The following is a 21897-nucleotide window of genomic DNA, read 5'->3' as shown; positions in this document are numbered from 1 at the left end:
CAAGACACACATTTGAAGCAGATAGATGCACACAGGGTAAAAGTAAAAGATTGGAGTAAAACATATGCTTCAGTGGAAGTAAAATAAATCACAGGTAACAATCCTATTCTCTTACAAAGCAAAAGCAAAAATAGATCTTATTAAAAGGGATAGGGAAGGAAGATACTTCTTAAAACACATTATATGCAGTAAAATTATATTATTTTTAAGGATATGTGATACATAGAGGTATAGTATCCAGATTCTTAGAGAAGGTAAATGAAATTCAAACAGACATAGACAAGAAAATAATAATAGTGTAAGGAACTCAAACTCCCTCTTTCAGAAATAGATAAATCTAACCACAAAATGAACAAGAAGGAAATTAAGAAGGCAAATAAAATCTTAGAAAACTTAGATATGAGAAACATCAAGAGAAAAGCGTATGAGGGTAGGAAAGAATATACTTTTTTTTTTCTGAATTACATGGTGCCTACAACAAAACTGATCTCATACTAGGCCATAAAAATCTTATAATCATATGAAGAAAGATGCAAGAAAAGGACTCGAAAAAATAAAGTAAAAATTATTGCAAACTGAGTAATAATTTGAAAGAATGAGTGAATCAAGCAGCAAAGAAAAAATGACAATGAGACATACCAAATTTTTAAGAGATGCACCCAAAGCAGTTATTAGGAGAAATTTCTACCTGTAAATATTTACATGAATAAAAGAGAGAAAGAAGAGATCAATGAATTAGGTATGCAATTAAAAAATCTAGAAAAATAATAATTTAAAGTTGCTCAATTAAATATCAAATTGGAAATTCCGAAAATCAAAGGAGAGATTAATAAAACTGAAAGCAAGAAAATCATTGATCTAATTAACCTAATTTTTTTTTATTAGAAAACCAATAAAATAAATAAATCCTTGGTAAATCAGATTTTAAAAAAGGAAAAAAGAATACCGAATTACCAGTTCCAAAAATGAAATGAGTGGACTCACCACCAATAAGGAAGAAATTAAATAAGGAGCTTGGAGCTATTTTGTCCACCTATGTGCCAATAAATATGATAACTTGAGCGAAATGGTAGAATATTATAAAAATACAACCTACCCAGATTAACAGAAGAGGAAACAAAACACTTAAATAACTCCATTTAAGAAAGAGACATTGAAGAATTCATCAATAAATTCCCTAAGAAAAAGTCTCTGTCAAGATGGATTTACAAATGAATTCTATCAAACATTTAAGGAATAATTCATTCCAATTCTACCTAAACTTCTTTTATAAAATAGAAAGAGGAGAAATACTACCCAGTTCCTTTTATGACAAGAATACGGTGCTGATACCTAAACCATGAACCATCAAAACAAACAAAGTAAATAGACCAATATTCCAAATGAACACTGATGTCAGAACACTCTCAAACACCAAAAGTGTTTTGATATAAATGATGGCAAAATACTAAATGCCAAATGGAAAACAACCCCACAGGGTTTATCAACAGGATAGCTCATCAGTTTCTTAGAAGGCAGCATTTAATTCTGCCAAAAGTGAAGTTCAAAAGAAGGTTAAAGAGATGTAGGATTTTGGCTCAGGAAAGAAGCAAATGAAATTCAATTTCATGCAAACACTAACAAATAAAACTGTTTTTATAATGCCCTGAAATTTTCTATCTATAGTGCTTTTCAACAATTCAGTGCTGATGGATCCACATCAATTTGCAATAGGAACATGATCCTAGAGAGGTGGGCTGAACACTTCCATTGTGTTCTTAACAGACCATCATCAATGCATATAGAAGTCTTTGACCATTTCTCTCAAGTTCCAACTGACATAGAGGTTTTGAATGCCATTGGCTTCCTTTCAAGTGACAAAACACCTGGTGCTTATTCTATTCCAGATAATATCTACAAAATGATGGTGGGGGGGGAATGGCATTGTCATCCAAAACCTGACAGAAATTTTCCAGTTTATATGGCATGTTTTGAATGAAATGAAGCTCCTTTTAAATATGAAGTACCTGGTATTGATTCTATTTCAACTGAAATTTACCAGGCGTGGGTACAATGCTCAATGAAAATTGACTTACATGTTCCAGGTTAAATGCTATGAAAAGGTTATCCCCCCAAAATTCAAGGATGCTACTATTGTCTATCTCTATAAAGGTAAAGGGAATAGATTGTTCCAGGGGTTTTGTTTCATTTAGTCATTGCTGGTAAGATTCTTGCCAGACTCATCTAAAAAGATTGATCCTTCAACTGCAAGATGTCACTTCCCTGAGAGCCAGTGTGGGTTCAGAAAGGGTAAAGGAACAGTAGATACGGTGCTTGCTGCCCAACAACTCCAGGAAAAATATCAGGAATAGGGCAGAGGTCTGTATTCAGAAAATTTGCAGATCTGACCAGGATCTTTGATACTATCAATCATGAAGGCTTATGGAAACTTATGTCAAAAATTGATTGCCTGGAGAAGCTCATCAGAAGTTCATCAGTTGCCTAATGGAATGCATGCCTGGGTTATGGATAGTGAATGATGCTCTCGAGATTTCCCAGTCACCAATAGAGTGAAACAAGGATGTGTTCTTACACTCAAACTTTTTAACATAATGCTTTCAGCCATGTTATCAAATGCCTTTGCTAAGGATAAACATTACCTCAAGGTGATCTACCACACTGATGGCAAATTCTTCAACTTGAAAAGACTACAAGCCAAGTTCAAAGTGGAGGGAGTGTTGTTACATGATCTTCAGTTTGCAGATGATTATGCCCTCAATGCAGCCTCTGAATTTGCTATTCCACAAAGTATGGATCAATTCTCTGCTGCTTGTGCTATTTTTGGTCTAACAGTTAACATCAAGAAAACACAGCCAACACCACACCATCCATATATGGAACCATCAATTACATCAAATGGAGAATTTGTGAGTACTATGGACAAGTTCACTTACCTTGGCAGTGTAATTTATAAAGAGGCACACATTGCCAATGAAGTTGACACAAACACATTGCCAGAGCTAGCTCAGCAACTGAATCACTTCCATTTCAATTGACTTAGAGAGATTCTCAAGGTAACCTGGCTGCAGAAGATTCCAGACAATGAAGTATTTTCTCAAGCTAAATTACCTAGCATTTCAACATTACTACAGAGTGTACAACTATGATGCACTGGGCACGTTGTTAGGTTGCCAGACATACACTTAAGAAAACACTATTTTATGGAGAACTCACACAGAGCAAGCTCTCACAAGAGGGTCAGAAAAAACAATACCAAGACACCCTGAATATCTCATTGAGGAACTTTAATATTGATTGTACAACATGGGCAACACTGGCACAGGACCTCCAAGAATGGTGTGTCCTCATCAATGAAGGCACTGCAATATATGAGGAAGGCAGAATTGGAACAGATCAAAGGAAATGAGACATACATAGGTTTAGAATACCCATGCCAAGTGTTCACTGGTACTTTTTGTGCCCTACCTATGGTAGAGCATTACAAGTTCATATTGGTCTGATCAGCCACAGTTGGACACACTCTAATTTGTCTCAAATATATGGATGCTGTTTTTGTCTTCTTCAGTAGCAAAGGACAACAAACAACCAATACAGCGTGATCAGATAGGATTTATATCAGGCAGACAGGGATGTTTGAATATTAGGACAATAGTCAACATAACTGAACATATCAATAAAAACAATAGAAATCATATGATTATTTCAATGGATGCTGAAAAAAGTTTTTGACGAAATACAGCATCCATTCCAATTATGAACACTAAAGTGGGGCAGCTAGGTGGCATAGTGGATAAAGCACCAGCCCTGGGGTCAGGAGTCTCTCAGCAAAAAAAAAAAAAAAAAAAAAAAAACCAACAAGGAAAGACTTATATGAGCTGGTGCACAGGGAAATGTTCTGTATACAAAGTAACAGAGTACAACATTGTAGGGCTGTCTGTTATGAGTGACTTAGCTTTTGCCAGCAATGCAATGAGCCAAGGCAGCTCTAAAGGATTTCTGATGAAAGATGCTATCATTCCCCAAAGAACTGATGGTGTCTGAATAAAGATTTAAAAATACTTTTCTAATTTTATTTTTCTTAAGGTTTTAATTTTTATCTATATTTTCTTTCACAATATATTATGGAAATGCTTGGCTTGACCACACATTTATAGCCTATATCCCATTACTTGTTTCTCAATGAGAGAGTGTTAGAAAGGTAGGAATGGAGAGGATTTGGACCTCAAAGTTATAAATGAAATGCTAAAAATAAGTTTACAGATGCTCAAGAAAATAAAATGCTAAATAAATAATTTTATATCCTCTATTAATATACATTGTATGCATTTGAACATATAAATGTTATACTCTCCCCAAGACTTTTTGAATTTCCCTTGTGAGAAATCATTGCATTTTAGCTGGGATTTTTTCCTATTTATTGGGATGAATTATGTTGATTGTTTTTCTAATGTTTAATTTTTTCTTTGAAATAAATCCATCTTGGTCAAAATGGATGCTTTTTAAATAAAATGTTGAAAGTTGGTAGGATTATATTTAAAATTTTTACTTTATTATTCTTCAATAATATCAGTGTGTAATTCTCCTTTTTGGTTTATTACTCTGTGTTTTCAATAGATAGACTATATGTGTTCCTCAAAAAGAAATTGAGAAGACATTTTCTCTTTACCCTTTCTTAAGTGTATCCTATTCCTCCATGACTTTCTATTTTTTCATAGCTTAAACTCTTATTTTCTGTACTTTTTTTCTAAAAGATGATAAATTTCTCCTGTTTTATAATATTTCATGTCTCTCACTCTTGGCCACATGACCCAATAGCATTAAGATTTGGAGATTTTAATTTTCTTCTTCTCACTGTTCATGAACATTAGTGATAGATGACAGCAAACATTAACAACCTCAGGAATCCCTGAAATACCTGAGGAAGGATAGACTCAGGAAACTTCTGAGATCTAGGTGGAAAAATCTATATAATACCTAGAGGGAATCTATATGAGTGTTTCTCAAATGGGAGTTATTGGCAATTGCAATATACCTTTTGGTATATGGTTCTCTGATCCTGAGACCACTTTCCATTCGACTCTATGTATTCTGATGGGAGGGCATCTCAAAGACATTTGGAGATGTAGGAATATTTGGTGCAAAATGTTTTTACTCTGTCACCTGAATAAACATATTTTCAGAAAGTTAATTGCCTGTACCTGACTATTTGATACAACTTGATAGTATGCGAGCACATTGATGGGGTCTCAGGAGCATATCAGTAAAATTTGCTGCCCCCCAAAACCAAATCTCAAAATGACCACAAATTTTTTCTAGTAACATTTAGAGACTTGGGATGTTCCTTGCTCTCTTTTTCATTTTTAAATTCTTCTTCTCCTCTGAGATTCATAATATAACAATCATTTTTCACAATCCAACTCCATTTATCCATCTCTTCTAATTACAAAGAATGAACCTTCCTCAATGAGGTTAATTTTTACAGTATTCCTCCTTTTCCCTATTTTTCAAGTCAAAAGAAAAAGCTAAGAAGATAAGAAGAAACTCATTCCTCACTGCTCTGCAAAGGGGAATATCAGTGACTGGCACAATGCAAATGCAAATGTCTGATAGCAAATTGGCTGGGTTTGAGATTTAATATATTGACTAGGTTTGATACTTTCTTCTTTTTATTGGTCTAATTTGCCTTTTACATTTAATTAATTAATCTATTTTCATTTTACTAAAATACTTGTTATAAAAGTAAACATAATCCCCCATACCACCACAAAGATAGAGAAACCTCAAGAAAAATGAAGTGATTCATAAATCCATCAGAGAAGTTGCTTTAATTTCTTTCCCCACAGTTGCTATTGTTAGCTGTATTCACCTGTATCCGATCCCCCCCCCTCCTATTTATTCCATTTTCTCTCTACTTTCACCCTCTCCCTCTCCTCAAAAGTCTGTTTCTCTCACTCTTGCCTTCCCAGGATCTTCCCTCTCTTTTATTACTTCCCCTCCTCCTTTCCCCTTTTTCCCATCCTTTTCCTCTTCTTTTTCCTCTAGGGTAAGATGGATTTTTATACCTTTTTCAGTGTGTGTGTTATTTCCTCTCTGAGTCACTTCCAATGAGCCTCTTATTCCCTTTTAACTCCAACCCCCGCTCCACTCCATTATAAAAGCTATTTATTGCCACTTTTGCCATAACTATTGTAGCCCATTCTACCTCTGCTTTTCCTTTCTCCAAGTGCATTTCTTCCTCATGCATTGATTATAATGCATTATACCTTCATATTCACCTCCCTCTTATGCCTTGTCTACATATACTCCTAATTGTCCTAATAAATGAGAAGGTTCATATGAATTAGATTTGATATTTTTCTCTTCATTTACTTTTTTCCCTTTTAAAATATCATTAGTTTTATGGGAAGATACTATATGAAGCTGAAGTACCAAAGGTATATGAGAACTTCTGAAGATATGAAAGCTCAAAAAAAGATTAATAAAAATGATTTCAATAATAAAACTACCAATAATGTCCCCCCAATCTTTTATTAAGTGGAGTAAAACTTTCTCAGGTCTTGGAACTTAAAGTGATGGACTTCCATTTTCTAACATTGAGTTTATGACTAAAATTTCTTTGGATCCAATTTCCTCATCTTTAAATGAGGGGATTGTAATAGATCATCACTGGGTTCACTTCTGTCAGTCTATCTGTGATGCATTTTCATTCAAATCACTGCACACAGAATGTTCTCCAGAATCTCGCTGTTTTTCCTACAGGATTATACACAGCATTGAACACAGTGTTCTTAGTGTTTTCTGACATAGATGTGGTAGTGTAACACAATCATAGCCTGTGTTCGCAATAACATTTCTCAAATTGCAGGTTATGATCTCATCACTCTTTGGTGTTGTTATCACGACATTGTTTCCATGTCAATCTTTCAATTCACTAAAGGTAACATATCAGTTGAAAAAGTTGAGGTTAATATTTTCACTCTACAGTTATATGTGCTTGCAAGTATGCACACTATCTATATCTATAGAGAGAGATATATATTTGTTTAAGTCACCTATCATATCTGTAAAGCACTTGCCTCTGACCTTTGACTCACAGGGATGTTCCATTCAAAGAATAGCCTGCTGATAGACAATCTTCAAGATGAAATCTTTCCTGATTCCCGAGCTTTGAGTGCCTTCCCTCTCACATGATTTTCTGTCTACCCACATCCTATATTTATTTTATATTGCTTGGACTGGAAACTCCTTAAGAACCTTTCATTGTTTATATTCTTATTCTTCTTAACTTAGAGTCTAGATAATATGTAATGCTAATAAAATTTATCACTGATTGTGCATCAGACAGAAACAGTGACCATCAGACCTGCCATCACACATATGGGCTCATCTCCCTTTTCCAACCACATGGAATGAAAATTAAACCAAGTTTATGTATGACATATGTGAAGTGCTGACTATTTACTACTCAATGTCTCTACTCAGGATTCAGAGCCTTGGACTGCCCAGTCAAAACTGTCTAATCAACCAGCTCTCATCTATCTAGGTTAATCATTTCCATTTCAGTGTCCCAACATATTCTAGCCAACTAATTCTTTTATAACTTCTGGAAAAACTCTTCTATCATTTACAATTATATTTAAAACAGAGTTGTGATTTTCAATTGATATCATTTACTCTTTTGTCTTTCCAGGACCTAGAACAGGTTAGGCCATATGGAGAAATAATAAATGGTGATTGAGTTTGAGCTAGATTTTGTCTAGGCAGGAAACTACGTACCTCATTACTGATTGATGATGTCCAAGGAACCCCCAAACTGACATCTTTGTCCTGGAGGACTCCTGAGATGTCCTGATTAAAGTAGGTCCTTGCAAGGTAAGTCCAATGTCCAATAAAACTGCAAAGAATCCAACACCTTGTCTGGCTATTCCTGGGTTGAAAAGTGCAGACAATATGTCCAATAGGAAAGGTAGTAATTGATCCATTTAAATAACTAGGGGCCAAAGTCAACAAATTCCTAATTTATAGGAATTGACAGCAAAGCCTGAGTCAGGAAAGCTTGAATTCAAAACCTATCTTAGACACTTATTAACTATGTGAACTTGAACAAGTAACTTAACCACTATCTCCCTCAGTTTTCTCATCTGAAAAATTGTGGTCATATAGATCCTCTTTGCCATTTGCTTAGAGGATCAAATGAAGCAATATTTGAAACAAATTTTGAGAAACTTAAAGTGCTAAATAAATGATGGCCATTGCGGCTATTGAAGATGATCTTGATGTTTTTATTGTTGCTATTGTTAACACCAAGTGAGCAGAAAATGAGACAGCTCCAAAAGTCATATAAAGCATGAAACTCGTACTCAAAAAAGCAACTGAGTCTAGAACTTGAGGATGAGTCTTCTGGGGCCATGATGCTACATCTATCTTTGGAATTCGCAGGGTTCCGGATAACTTTAAATATCTCACTATTTGGGGTCCTGGTAGCCTTCAATTGCCCTCATTACTAGTTACCCCCCAGAGCCTCTGGTTCTTGCAGGGTATAATAAACTTAAGACACCCTGCTCCCCTCAGATCTAAGACTTGAAGGACCATGGTCCTTTCATCACTATAAGAGCAGCAAATTGTGGGGCCTGGGTTTTGGGGTTGTAAGGCAACAGGTGTACCCACCACATCCTGGACCAGCCTCCAGTCCTGAAGCATTTTGTACTCTGCAACAGTTGAGGCAGGGCAGCCCAGGACAGAGCTGAAGACCCATTATTGGCCCTACAGTCACTTTCCTGCTCTGCATTGGTGAGTCTCCATTGTCAGACCTGGGGAGGAAGGGTCACTCTGACAAAGTCTTTGCTGACTTACACTGAAGGAAAGGGGGGAAGCATGAGGAGGAGACAGACCTTTCCCGGGCAGAGCAGGACCCTAGTCTGCTCAAAGGGCTCTTTCTTCAGATTCTGACCCAAGAAGAATTTGAGGTTCAGGGATTTTGACAAGAACTGGGGATGGGATCAAAGTGAATTGAAGGAAAGGCATCTATATCCTAAGCTTCTCTTCCAGGGCTTTGTCTGGACTGGATGACTAGGGCACAGATGGGTGAGTCCTATCCTTAAACTCGCTCTGTTCTTTTTTCACTCCTCTTTCCAGATGTCCCTTCCAGGGATTAGCAGGGGAGGAAATCAGGGATAGGGAGGGACTTCAAAATGTGGTGGTAAAGGAGACCTGGAAAGTAGAGAAATTCCTTGGTATCTGGCCTTTTTTTCCTCCTTAGACACCCTGCCCAGACCCACCCTCTGGGTTCTTCAAAGTTCTGTGGTCTCCAAGGGAGCAGATGTGATCTTTGGGTGCCAAGGTCATGTAGCGAATGACACATTCCAACTGGGGATGGATGGAAATTTCAAAGAGGAGAGGAATCCATCCTCAGAGAGAGCAGAGTTCCTTCTCAGGAGTGCGGATGACATGAGAGATGTGAGAAGCTACAGTTGCCGCTCTGGGCAGGGCCACTTATGGTCAAATTTCAGTGAATCCCTGGCTCTGGTGGTACTAGGTGAGGGGGTGCTGGTATATAACTAATCTTGTTGGGAAGGGGTCCAGCCCTGAGAGAAGAAACCTTGATTCTTCTAGGTACAGTCAGCTACAAGTTGGTCAACCCACAGACTTTATTACCTGCCTCTCTTTAGCACCCTTTCCTCCCCAAATTCTGGGAACTCCTTCCTCCCAATCTCATATTTTAGGGACACAGAAAAGGACCTGAAAGATTTCTCCTCATGAACCCTGAAAGGAGGTGAGGCTGAGTAACTTTGATTTCTCTTCTACAGATGAGGAAAATGTAGCCTGGAGAAAAGGTAAAGCGATTGAACAGTTCAATGGGTTTCAGGGGTAGGATTTGAACCCATGACTCCAGCCATCAAACCCATTTGGTCATTTTACCCTGATGATGCATCCAGGAGAGCTGGTTTGATCCTTCCTCCAAGGATGCCAAGCAGTCTTTAGGAAAAGGGGCACCCAAATATTTCTTGAGAAACTTTAGAGTTTTCCTGGTAACTCTATGACCCAAATTGGCATTATCCAATCTGTCTAGCTGTGTCTCCCATTGTTCTCTTCTATCCTCACTCATTTCCCAACCACCAGGAAAGGTGTGTCCATCATCTCCCACCACTGACATTTTGCTCATCCAAATCCTCCTGCCTAGGATGTCCTGTCCTCCTTCTTCCACCACCTTCCTCCACCTCCTTAAAGGACAACTCAGATCCTGCTACTCCAGGATGCTATTCCTGCCTGCATCTGGCCCTTCCAGTATAATGCCTTCATGTCTCTCCTGCAACCCTCTAGCATTGGGGCCTTTCTGCCCACCCCCAAGCTGCTGTCTGTCTGGCCTGTGTCACAGCCTCCTGAAGGGGAAAGAGTCTGAAACTGGGAACCTGAGGCAGAGGATTCAAATACCTCCCCCCTGATTTCTGACTTCATGAATGTGAACCAGTCCCACAACTCCTGTGGGCCTTGGTTTCCTCTTCCATGACATACAACTCATGGACTGGCTATTCTAAAGGAATCATTTTAATTCAAAACCCTGTGATCCCTGGGTCTGTGAGCTCCCTGAGGCTAGCAAGGAAGGGGGAGTGTTCCTTCCCTAATCCACTGTGCCTCGCCCATCACTGCTCAGGAGCCTATTCATATATAGGTAATAAGTGAGGGCAGCAGAATCAGACTCAACCAAATTACTCACAGAGCAATGCAGAGGGAAAACCCTATTCTCCCCTCACAATCCCTGCCCACCCAGGGTCACCCTCCAGTTCTGCCATCTCTAGTCTGGTTTCACTGAAGTGTGGGATAGGGGTGCCAGGATAGGGACCTGGCTCCAAAGTAGTGTGAGGAAGTGGGGAAGGCCTTGGTTCTGGAACCAGTGTGTCTGTCAAAGCACACACCCAAAGGATTACTGGGAGGAAAGATTTGCAAACCACAAAGGAAGTTCTGAATTAGCCAGTAATCCTATATTAGGATACTACCTTGGGTCAGGAGGTTCACCCTGTACTGCAGAGCTGGGCCATGGATGAGGTGAGAATAGAGGGATGTTGGCAAGGGCGACTCCCCTGCCCATATCCCCATCACTATTTGCTCTCAGAGCCCTCTGAGACCAGAAAAATCTGCCTGAAGATGGCCATTATTTCATCTCAGAATCCTCTGAGACCAGAAAATCTTCCTGAGGGTGGCCCAGGAGCCCAGACAAGTCAGCAGAACTAGACAAAGGGGTCTGACCAAGGACCCTTAGCTGTCCTGTCCCCCACACCTTCTCAGTTGTGTTTTAAGGGTTTATTGGAGAGGGTCAGGTTGAGAGAGAACATTCTTCTTTCTTTCACAGATAACTTCCCTCCACCCTCAACTGAAGATTCAAGTAGTTCCACAGTATCCCCAGGGGCAGGAGTGACCATCTGGTGACAAATCTCATCCACATCATCCTCCCAGGATTACAACTTTGTCCTCCTGGAAGCCAAGAACCTGGAGCCTCTGCAGCTTCAGAAAATTGCGAACAAAATGGTGAATGCTGTTGATGGAGTTGTGAATTGATCCAACCATTCTGGAAACCAATCTGGAACTATATATAAAAAAACTAAAAATTGTGAATATGACTAGCAATATGACTACTACATTGAGATTAAAATAAAGAGGAAAGAACCTACATATACAAAAATGTTTATGACTCTTCTTCTGGTGTCAAAGAATTAGAAATTGACAGGGAAACTCACTGAATAAGTTATAGTGTTTGATTTTGGTTGTATACTAGCAGAATGGTTGGGCAACATAAGTTCTAAGATGAAGTTTAATTATAGATGACAGATTTACAGTCAAAGGGGCACATTATACAGATCAAAAGCAAGCAGTCCCTTTAATTAAATAACACATACAATAAGAAGCACAAGAGGGAGAAAATAAGCAATCACATAAAATTCTAGTCCATTTCTTTTTCTTCCAAAGACTTCTTATTTATTTCTACATCTCCATGCTATGTTAAGGATCTGGTTACTTACAGATATCAGGAAAAAACTTAGAATTTTGGAACATTAAAAAAATAAAAAATAAAAATAAAAGAATTTTGGAACCTTTTTGATCATGAAAATCACAATTTGATTTGTCAGTTGTCCAATAGAAAACATAGTTACAAATGAGCAATTTGAAAACAAAGTCAGGTTTATATTTGGCATTATTAATTTATTGTACTCACTTGGAGAATGCTATTCCACTAACAAAAATATATCTTCCAAAGAAATAAAAATTCTACCATAAAAAGAGATCATTAATTTTTTTCTAATCAACTTTTCTTGTGTAGCATACACATTTGATAATCTTTTTAGAACAATTTGTATCTAATAAATGTTTTATAAATAAAATTTTAACTTTTTGTTCATGTTTAAAAGAATGAAAAATAATTTAAAATATATTTTCTTAAAAATATATGTATTCAAATGGATTAAAAGTCATATGTCTTTGGCTATACTTAATCCTCTCTTTAAAACAGAACCTGAGATAGTTATGATGAAGAATCATATCCTGATGTCATTAAAATATTTATCATATTTGCTTTACCATTTTGAAAAGCTAAAGGATCTTCATACTCACAGGGACATGTGGCTGACACAAAAATCCTATATATTAGTGTAACTGGCTATTAGAATTTAGATAGTTGTAAACAAAAATGGCATAAATTAATATTATTTTTGTACTGATCACCTGATTTACCTGATTTACCATAACAACCAAGCACATAAGAAAATTTTCCTTTATTATTTAGATGTCAATTACCAAGTAAGGTTAGGTGTATGACCAAGTGACTTGAACTAGATTTTAAGTATGCCAGGTGAAACAGTTCCTAATATCATGTTTGAGAACCTGAGTTAGAAAAATCTAACCCCAGCATTTGCTAAAAAATTCATTTATTCCAGCCTTTTCCAATGAGAGAGACAGACAAAGAGAGAGAGAGAGAGAGAGAGAGAGAGAGAGACAGACAGACAGACAGACAGACAGACAGACAGAAACAGACAGACAGAAATTTAATTAAAAGACTTCATAGAGTTTAGTAAATTTCTTGATGTCAACTACCAAATTGGAGATAGTCTTGTTTCATTTTCCCTTCATAGTTAAATTTTGCCTTAAATCAAAACAATTTTGATCTGATAGCCCTAAGTGAAAAAGGAAATTGTTTTGCTGCCAGTAAGTTGTGACTAGCTTTAAAAGTTTCCTACAGATTTTTATCTTGAACCCTTTCTCCTAGTTTATATCCAATTTACTAATTTATTTCTGAAGGAAAAGCTTTTATTTGCAGATCATAACTAAAGTCACTACTAAAATAATCTAGCATGGTGCTAGTCCTTGAAATCTTAAAAATGATTTCCTAAATAATAAATAAATAATATCCTACAACTTATTAATTTTAAATGAATATTTTAAGCAATTAAATTCCAAACTCAAATAAATTAAAGGAGCAATTCACTTTTTAGAGCTTTCATTTCATGTAGACTGGAGCTAGAAATTAACTCAACTGCCTATGTATTTCATTTTTCCAAAATGTTATCAAATAGAGAATTAGTCTAACAACATTGTAATTTATATTTTTTCAAGTTTAATATCAGTATATGATTTATATTTTCTGGCTGTCATTTTGAAACCAAAGGATTAGTTACTCTTTGAGAATCACTCAAATTCATAATGTGCTTATTTTTAAGATGTTGGGATTTTAATTTACCCCAAATATGAGGACATGTTAAATTCTTTTACATTTGCCTTCCACTCCCAGGAAGATTCTACAACTTACCTTTTGATTTACAGTTTTAATATATATGCATTTATATACATATTTATACATATAGATATATATTTATACTTACCTTAGAATAAAATTACAAAAGCTTTCATAATCTATTCAAATTGTATGCAAATTTTGATAAATTATTCACAAAAGTAGCAACACAACATTTTCAAGGTACTTTCTGTCTTGTTTGCTATAGAACAAGCCAGTTTCTTCTTTTATATTTTTCATTTATTTTTCCAGTTATCTGCAAAGAGAGTTTTCAACAATCATTTTTTGCAAGATTTTGATTTTTACATTTTTCTGCCTCACTCACCTTTCCCCCTCTCCACCTGACAGGAAGCAGTCTAATATAGGCTATTCATATATAAATAACTATGGTATATATGGATCTTTATTAATCACATGAAGAAAGAAAAATTGAATCAAAATGGGGAAAATAATCATGAGACTGAAAAAATATATATAAAACTAATTTTAAAATGGAAAATGCTAAACTTTGACCTACATTCTAAATCCATCCTTTCTTCTCTGGATGTTGATGGTATTTTCCATCCCAAGCTCTATATTATTTCTTTGATCATTGCTCTGCTGGGATGAGAAAGTCCATTAGATTTGACCATCACAGGATGTTGCTGTTAATGTGTTCAATGTTCTAGTTTTGCTCACTTCACTCAGATTAGTTTATGCAAGTTTTTCCAGGCTTTTCTGGTTCCTTACAAAAGAAAATAGTACTCCATTGCATTCATATCCATCAATTTGTTCAGTCATTCCCCAATCAATGTGTCTTCCCTCAATTTGCCATTCTTTGCCACCTACAAACCTAGTGGTGGTATGTCTGGATCTAAGGGTATACACAGATGTGTGGCTGTTTGGGAAAAATTCCAAATTGCTCTACAGAAAATTTGAATCAGTTCATAACTCCACCAAAAATGTATTAGTGTCCTGTTTTTTTTCCATATCTCCTTCAACATTGATCAATTTTTTGTCATATTGACCATTATGATAGGTATGAGGTGTATTTCAGAGATTGTTTTAATTTGCATTTCTCTAATAAAAATTGATTTATACCTTTTATTATATGACAGCAGTTAGCTTTAATTTCTTCATCTGAAAGTACCTGTTCATATCCTTTGATCATTTATCAGTTGGGGAATGCCTTTATGATCTTATAAATATGACTTGGTTCTCTATGTATTTTAGCAAGGAGTACTTTATCAGAAATACTAGCTGAGGAAATTGTTTCCCAATTACTGCATTCCTTTAATATTGGATTTATTGGTTTTATTTGTGCAAAAAAATGTTGTTCAATTTAATGTAATCAAAATTATTTATTTCACATTTTCTAATATTCTAATACTTTAGTCATATGCTATTCCCCTTTCTATAGATCTATTCCTGATTCTCTTAATTGGTCTATGGTGTCACCTTTTGTAGTGAAAACTTGTACCCATTTCAACCTTAACTTGACATAAGGTTTGAAATGTTGGTCTTTAACTTAGTTTCTGCCATAATACTTTCCAATTTTCCCAGCAGCTTTAGTCAGAGAGTGAGTTTCAATCCCATTAACTGGAGTCTTGGAGTTTATCAGATAGTAAATCATTATAATCATTTACTACTGTTTGTGCCTAATTCATTCCACCAATGCATCAGTTCCAAACAGTTTTGATGACCACGACTTTATAATATAATTTTCAATCTGGTATGGCTAAGTCACCTTCCTTTACATTTTTTATTAATCCCCTTGATATTGACATTTTTGTTAATATGAATTTTGTTCCTATTTTTCTAGCTTAATACAATGAATTTTGCATGGCACTGAATAAGAAAATTAATTTATTAGAATTGTAATTTTTTATTATATTTACTCAGTTTACTTATTAGCAATTGACATTTGTCCAATTAGTTAGTTCTGATTATATTTGTATTAAAAAAGTGTATTATGGGGCAGTTAGATGGCACAGTGGATAGAGCACCGGCTCTGGAATCAAGAGTACCTGAGTTCAAATGTGACCTCAGACACTTAGCAATTACCTAGCTGTGTGGCCTTGGGCAAGCCACTTAACCCCAATGCCTTGCAAAAAAAATGTATTATAATTGTTGTCATGTAGTTTTTCAATTTCTCTGTCAGATAGACTCCCAAGTATTTTTGTGTTGTCTATAGTAATTTTACCTCTTTCAGTGCTGATTTTTTTCCCCTTTCATCACAGGGTTGAATATTCTGAGCCAAATTTGGAACAAAATACAAATTTCACAAGGAACAAATGATAATTGTAGTTTACATTTGTTTCATATACATATATATATATATCAAATAAAATTTGCAGAAAACATGTATTTATCAGCAAAATATGCTTCTTCACCAAAAGAATTAATTGGAATTTCTTTTTCTATCTCTTGTTGCTGGTTTATGTTGTTAATATATAAAAATGCTGATGGATTATGTAGTTTTATTTTATATCTTGCAACTTTATAAATTCAGGAATTGTATTGATTTTTCTAGTATTCTTCTAAGTATGCCATCATATCATATGCAAAGTATGAGAGATCTGTTTCTTCAATGCCTATTCTAATTATTTCAAATTCTTTTTCTTCTCATTGTTAAAGCAAACATTACTCATATGATAGTAAATAATAGTGATAACAGGCATCCTTCTTTCATCCCTGATATTGGGAATGCTTCTAGCTTATCCATATTACATATAATACTTGCTTATGCTTTCATATACATCCTGCTTATTGTTTTAAGGAAAACTCCCTATATTTCTATGATCTCGAGTGTTAATAGAAATGGGAGCTATATTTGGTCAAAAGTTTTTTCAACATCTTTTGAAATGACCTTAAGATTTCTGTTAGTTTTATTACTGAAATGGCCAAATATGCTATAATTTTCCTAATAAGGAACCAACTTTGCATATCTGATATAAATCCTATTTAATGATATGTTATCCTAGTGACAACATTCTGTAGTCACTTTGATAATATTCTATTAAAAATGTTAAATCAATATTCATTAGGAAAATTCTCCTATAATTTTCTATCATTGTTTTGACACAGTGATTTAGGTATTAGCACCACATTTGTGTCATGGAAAGAACTTAGCAGAACTCTTTAATCGCCTATTTTTTTCTAATAGTTTATATAGTATTGAATGGATTAAATGTTTGAAAAAATTCAATTGTGAATCCATTTGGCCCTGGTGATTTTTTCCTTAGGTAGTCCATTGATGGCTTGTTCAATTTCTTTTTCAGAAATTGTATTAAGTATTAATTTCCTCTTCTGTTAATTTGGGAAATTTGTATCTTTTTAAATATTCATTCATTTCATTTAGATTGTCAAATTTATTTGCCTCCAGTTGGGCAAAATAGCTCTGAATTATTACCTTAATTTCCTTCTCTTTTGTGTTGAATTCATCTTTTTCATTTTTTGAATTTTGGTAATTTGTTTTTCTTCCTTTTTTTAACCAAGTTGACTAAAGGCTTATCTATTTTATTACATACTTTTTTAAAAAGTATTGATTATAATATTTATATAATATAATATATAGCAATTATAAATTTGTTAATTCAACAGTTTTCTTTTATTTCATTTTATTGATCTCACTTTTAATTTTCAGAATTTCTATTTTGATATTAAATTGTTAATTTTGAATTTGTTCTTTCTCTAGTTTTTTTTTTGCATGTCCAGTTCATTGATGTCTTCTTTGCTGTTTTACGCATATAAGCTTTAGAGATATAAAATTTTCACAGAAGTATGTTGTCTTATTGTCATTAACTTGGATGTAATTATTTATTATTTCTATGAATTGTTGTTTCTATATTGTTTGATACACTCATTCTTTAAAATTATGTTGTTTAGTTTCCAATTGATTTTTAGTTTGTCTTTCCATGATCCTTTATTACACAGGATTTTATTGCATCATGATCTGAAAATGATACATTTGATATTTCTTGCATTTGATTGTGAGGTGTTTTAATACCCCTTATACATGTTCAAACGTTTTTGTCAGTAGCATGTTCAACTGAGAAAATGATATTTTTCTTTCTATCCCCATATCTTTCTTTTTGTTACATTCTATTGACCTTCTTATCTTCATTCTTCTTTATTTTTGGATTAGATTTGATTAATACTGAGAGATGGAGATTGAGGTATATTCCTCATTTAGCTTCTTCTCTAAGAATTTGTATGCTATACCACTTAGTACATACCTATTTGGTATTGAAATTATTTGTCTAGGGTAACTTTTAGAAAGATGAAGTTTCCTTCCTTATTCCTTTTAATGAGGAATATTTTTGCTTTCACTTTGTCTGAGGGACAAAGTTTGTTTCACTTCACCTGAAGCATATTACCTTCTGCTTCAGTCTTTTACCTTATTCTGCATGTATTTGTCTACTTCAACCATGTTTCTTATGTACAACATATTGAAGAACTCTAATTTTTTCATACTCAACTATCCACTTCAATTTTATGGTAGAGTTGATACCTCTCACATTTACAGCTATAATTACTAATTCTTTATTACTCTCTATCCTATCTCCCCTCTCTTCATACTTTTTCTTCTCCTTTCACTTTATGCCTCTTCACTAGTGTTTTGCTTCTGAATTATACTTCCCTCAATCATTCCTCCTTCCATCACCCCCTTCTGTTTCCCCTTTCCCTTTTTGCTTTACCCCTCCTTCCTTCTTTCCCTTTCATCAGTCCCTGATTCCCTCGTTCTCCTTTTTCTTCCTGATGCCAGAAAGGTAAGATAACATTCTAAATCCAACTGAGTGTATGTGTTTTTCCCTTTTGGAACCAAATCCATGATAATAAGCTCCAAGCTATTCGTATCCCCTTCCTTATTTTTCTTGGCTGACGTAAGTCTTTTCTACCTCTTCATTTGGTATAATTTACCTAATTCTGCCTCCCCCTTTCCCCCCATCTCATTATCTCATTATTGTCCCTTTTTTAATATCTTAATTTAAAAAAAACTCATTCCATCAAGATCAGCTTATGTCCATATCTTCAGTCTAAGTATACTCCCACTAATAAAGGTTATTTCCTAGGGATGTAACTATTTTACTCATTAACAGCCTTTTTTTTTCTCCACAATTTTCTTTAATATATCTCTTGAGTCTCATGTTTGAAGATCAAATATTCTATTCAGCTCTAGGTTTTTTTATCAGGAAAATTTGGGAGTTCCCTATTTTGTTCATCTCCAACGTTTCCCCTGAATGATAATGCTCTGTTTTGCTCAGTAGTATTCCATTTGATCAATTGGATTTTTGTTTTTTCCATTGTTGTTCATTTGCTCCAATGTAGCTTTAATAGAATGAGTTTCTTTCTGTCACTGTTTGTGCTCCCTTTTTCAAGTTGTTGAATTGCTCTTGCATTTCTTTTTCCAATTTTTCTCCTTGACGTTCACATTCCTTTTAGAGCTCTCCAAAGAATCTCTTTGGGCTGGTGACCAATTCATATTATTTTCTGCAGCTTCACATATATTGCATTTTCTTCCATACTCTTTTGATCTGTTTTTTTTACCCATCCTTATTTCCAAGGTAACTTAACTTTATATAGATCCTCCTTTTCTCTGAACTTCCTTACTCATTTTGAATTTTGTTACTGGACAAGGTTTCTGAGTTGGGAGGGGGCCTTCTTACAGACCATAAATGTTGAGAATCCCAGAGGCCTGCTAACTAGTCTGGGGTCTTTCACACTGGGAACTCCAGTGACTTTTTCACTGGACTGACCATATAGGGATTGGTGGCTGCTTGCTCACTGGACCATCCCCATTTGGAATGCTAGAAGCTTGTTCTTCAGATTTCCCATGGAGAGAATGCCAATAGCTTGCTCACTGAGTTAGGCCTTCTGGATGGAAAACACTCACAACCTGTTGTTGGATCGGGCCCTCGAGTTCGGTTACACTGGTTGAAGAGGGATGTGGTGTACCTGGGTTTGATTTCTTCCAGCTGATGTTGTGTTATTGACCTGTTGAGATCAGATTACAAGGGCCTACACTGGAGATCTCTCCTGTTACTTGGAACCTCGGGTTGGTTTCTGCCCCATCCTTCAGCCTGCACATTGCTGCCTGTTGTGGACACATTCACTTATACCCTTAGGCAGATTTTACTGGAAGATGCTTCACTCTGTTCTTTTGTGGGTTCTGTAATTCTAAAATCCATTTAGAGGCTTGATTAATATAGTTTCTGAGGGAAATGTGGGAGGGGCTATGAAAGTTCCTGCCTTCTCTCAGCTATATGGACTCTGCCCAGAACAAGACATTTCTAAGATTTAAACTGCAATTTTTAAAATGAATAGAAATCTCATTTAATTTGCAACAAAAAAATGGATTCTTATCTTTGATTTTTTTCTCTTCCATTTAATGCTAAATTTTGGAGCACTAGTTAGTTTTCCACATTCTTTGGAATATCATATATTAATTGCATTTCATATTTTATAGCAACAGAATAAGATTATGTTAGTCTGAATGAAAAATGTTGGAATTAGAGAAGTCATTTTTTTACCTGGAAATTAATCATCATTATCACAGTTTTGCAATTTGGTTTGTGTTTATTAATATATTTATTTTCTCTTTTATGAAGCTTCTTTCCATTTTGCCATCTACTTCAAACATTTCTGGATCAATTTTTCACAAACCTTGGAGCATTGCATTGAATTTATTTTACATAACATTTCCCAGAAGATATTACACAATATTTTCCAAAAGATTTAAAATCAATTCATTGCTTTTAGAAATCCCAAATCCCAGTTAGGTTTTCTTATTTTGCCAAGTGATTTCTAATTTTTAACTGAAATCATAGTTTCTTTTTTCCTTTTCGGACTCTGATGTTTGCATTTCAATTCTGTTAATGTCTTTTTTTAAAGAATCCATTGTTCAATATCATGCATAGTGCCCCTTTTCTTCTGACATTTTAAGAATTCATTTTTTTGAAAAAATATCTCCAATGCCTATTATCCCTTGACAAACCACTAATTTCAATAAATATTTAATTTATTCAGTCAGTCTCAGAAAGTCAAATAGAAAAAAATAGCCTGTAATCAGTCCCAGTGCTGAACTGAAGCTAAAAAGAAAAAAAGGAAACCATCCTTGCTCTCAAAAGTTTAAAATCTAATGGGAACAGACAATAAGGAAATTGAAAATTAGAAAGGTAAAAAGAGTACTAAATAAGGGAGTTTGATATTCTCCAAATTTGCAACTAATCAGAAATGCTGATATAAAACTGAGGACATATGCTATATGTTTATTCTCTGCCAGGGACTGTGCTAAATACTGGGGCCAAAAATAGAGAAGTGGAAGTTTTACTTGGAGAATATAAGAAGATAAAAGCTGAGTTGATTGCAGATAGAAAAGTTTGAGGATGCAGCATCATGATCAATGGCAAGGTGAAAGGTCAGTCATGAGTACATCTGGATAATCATGTTTAAGAGTAAAATAACTGAGGGAAAGTTCCATAACTTTCTGTGGGGTTCTACCCATGGTGGTCCCTAAATGAGCAGTGATTAGTCTGGGGATGTTGGGGAATAGACCATGCCTATTCGTGGACACCACGTTTCCTTGACAATAAAGGACATTGCCTAAAATATAGTTAGTGGTTAATAAATTTCCGTTTCTTCTCCTCTTCTATGTAATGAAGCAAACTCAGAAGCAGTGCTCATTTCACAAGAGTAAGGTCATTTCTGATTTGAATATAGAAAAGGGTTTGTTCGTTCCTGGCGGGGGGGGGGGTGATTATGTGCAGAAGCCAAATAAGGGAATAAAATGATTCTTTGAGATCCAAGAGAGTCAATGCTGATCCACTTCCACAGAGATACTGAGTTGTACTTTGATGGTGGGTTAGGGGCCTTGAAGGAAAAGCTTTAACCAAATGATAGAATGATGGTATTCCCATACCTATGTTTTATTTCCCAAAAAACTGTTTCACAGACAATTCACATAAGGCAAGTGCTACCATGGCAGTCAGAAGAAGTGATACAAAGACACTCTCGAGGTATCTCTGTTATTATGAAACATGGGAGACACTGACATGGAATTGTGATCTATGGGCAAAGCAGAATCTTTGTATGTGAAAAGAAACATGAAAAGCACAAATTAAGAGTCATTTCAATCC

General features: G+C 35.2%; 1 protein-coding gene and 1 long non-coding RNA gene across 2 annotated transcripts in view; one reads left to right on the top strand and one right to left on the bottom strand.

Annotated features, from left to right (window-relative positions):
- LOC141509174 (uncharacterized) overlaps positions 1–21897 on the bottom strand; it is a 1085709-nt gene that overhangs the window by 472790 nt on the left and 591022 nt on the right. The window lies entirely within an intron of this gene.
- On the top strand, positions 8717–11573 carry LOC141510000 (uncharacterized). Its single transcript, XR_012474757.1, has 4 exons — positions 8717–8790; positions 9049–9084; positions 9260–9535; positions 11348–11573. It is a non-coding gene; the product is annotated as an uncharacterized LOC141510000 (long non-coding RNA).

The sequence above is a fragment of the Macrotis lagotis genome, chromosome 1 (assembly GCF_037893015.1).
Source record: "Macrotis lagotis isolate mMagLag1 chromosome 1, bilby.v1.9.chrom.fasta, whole genome shotgun sequence".
Taxonomy (NCBI): Eukaryota; Metazoa; Chordata; class Mammalia; order Peramelemorphia; family Peramelidae; genus Macrotis; species Macrotis lagotis.
The sequence above is the reverse complement of the archived record's forward strand: the minus strand, read 5'-3'. Positions and strand labels throughout refer to the sequence as shown.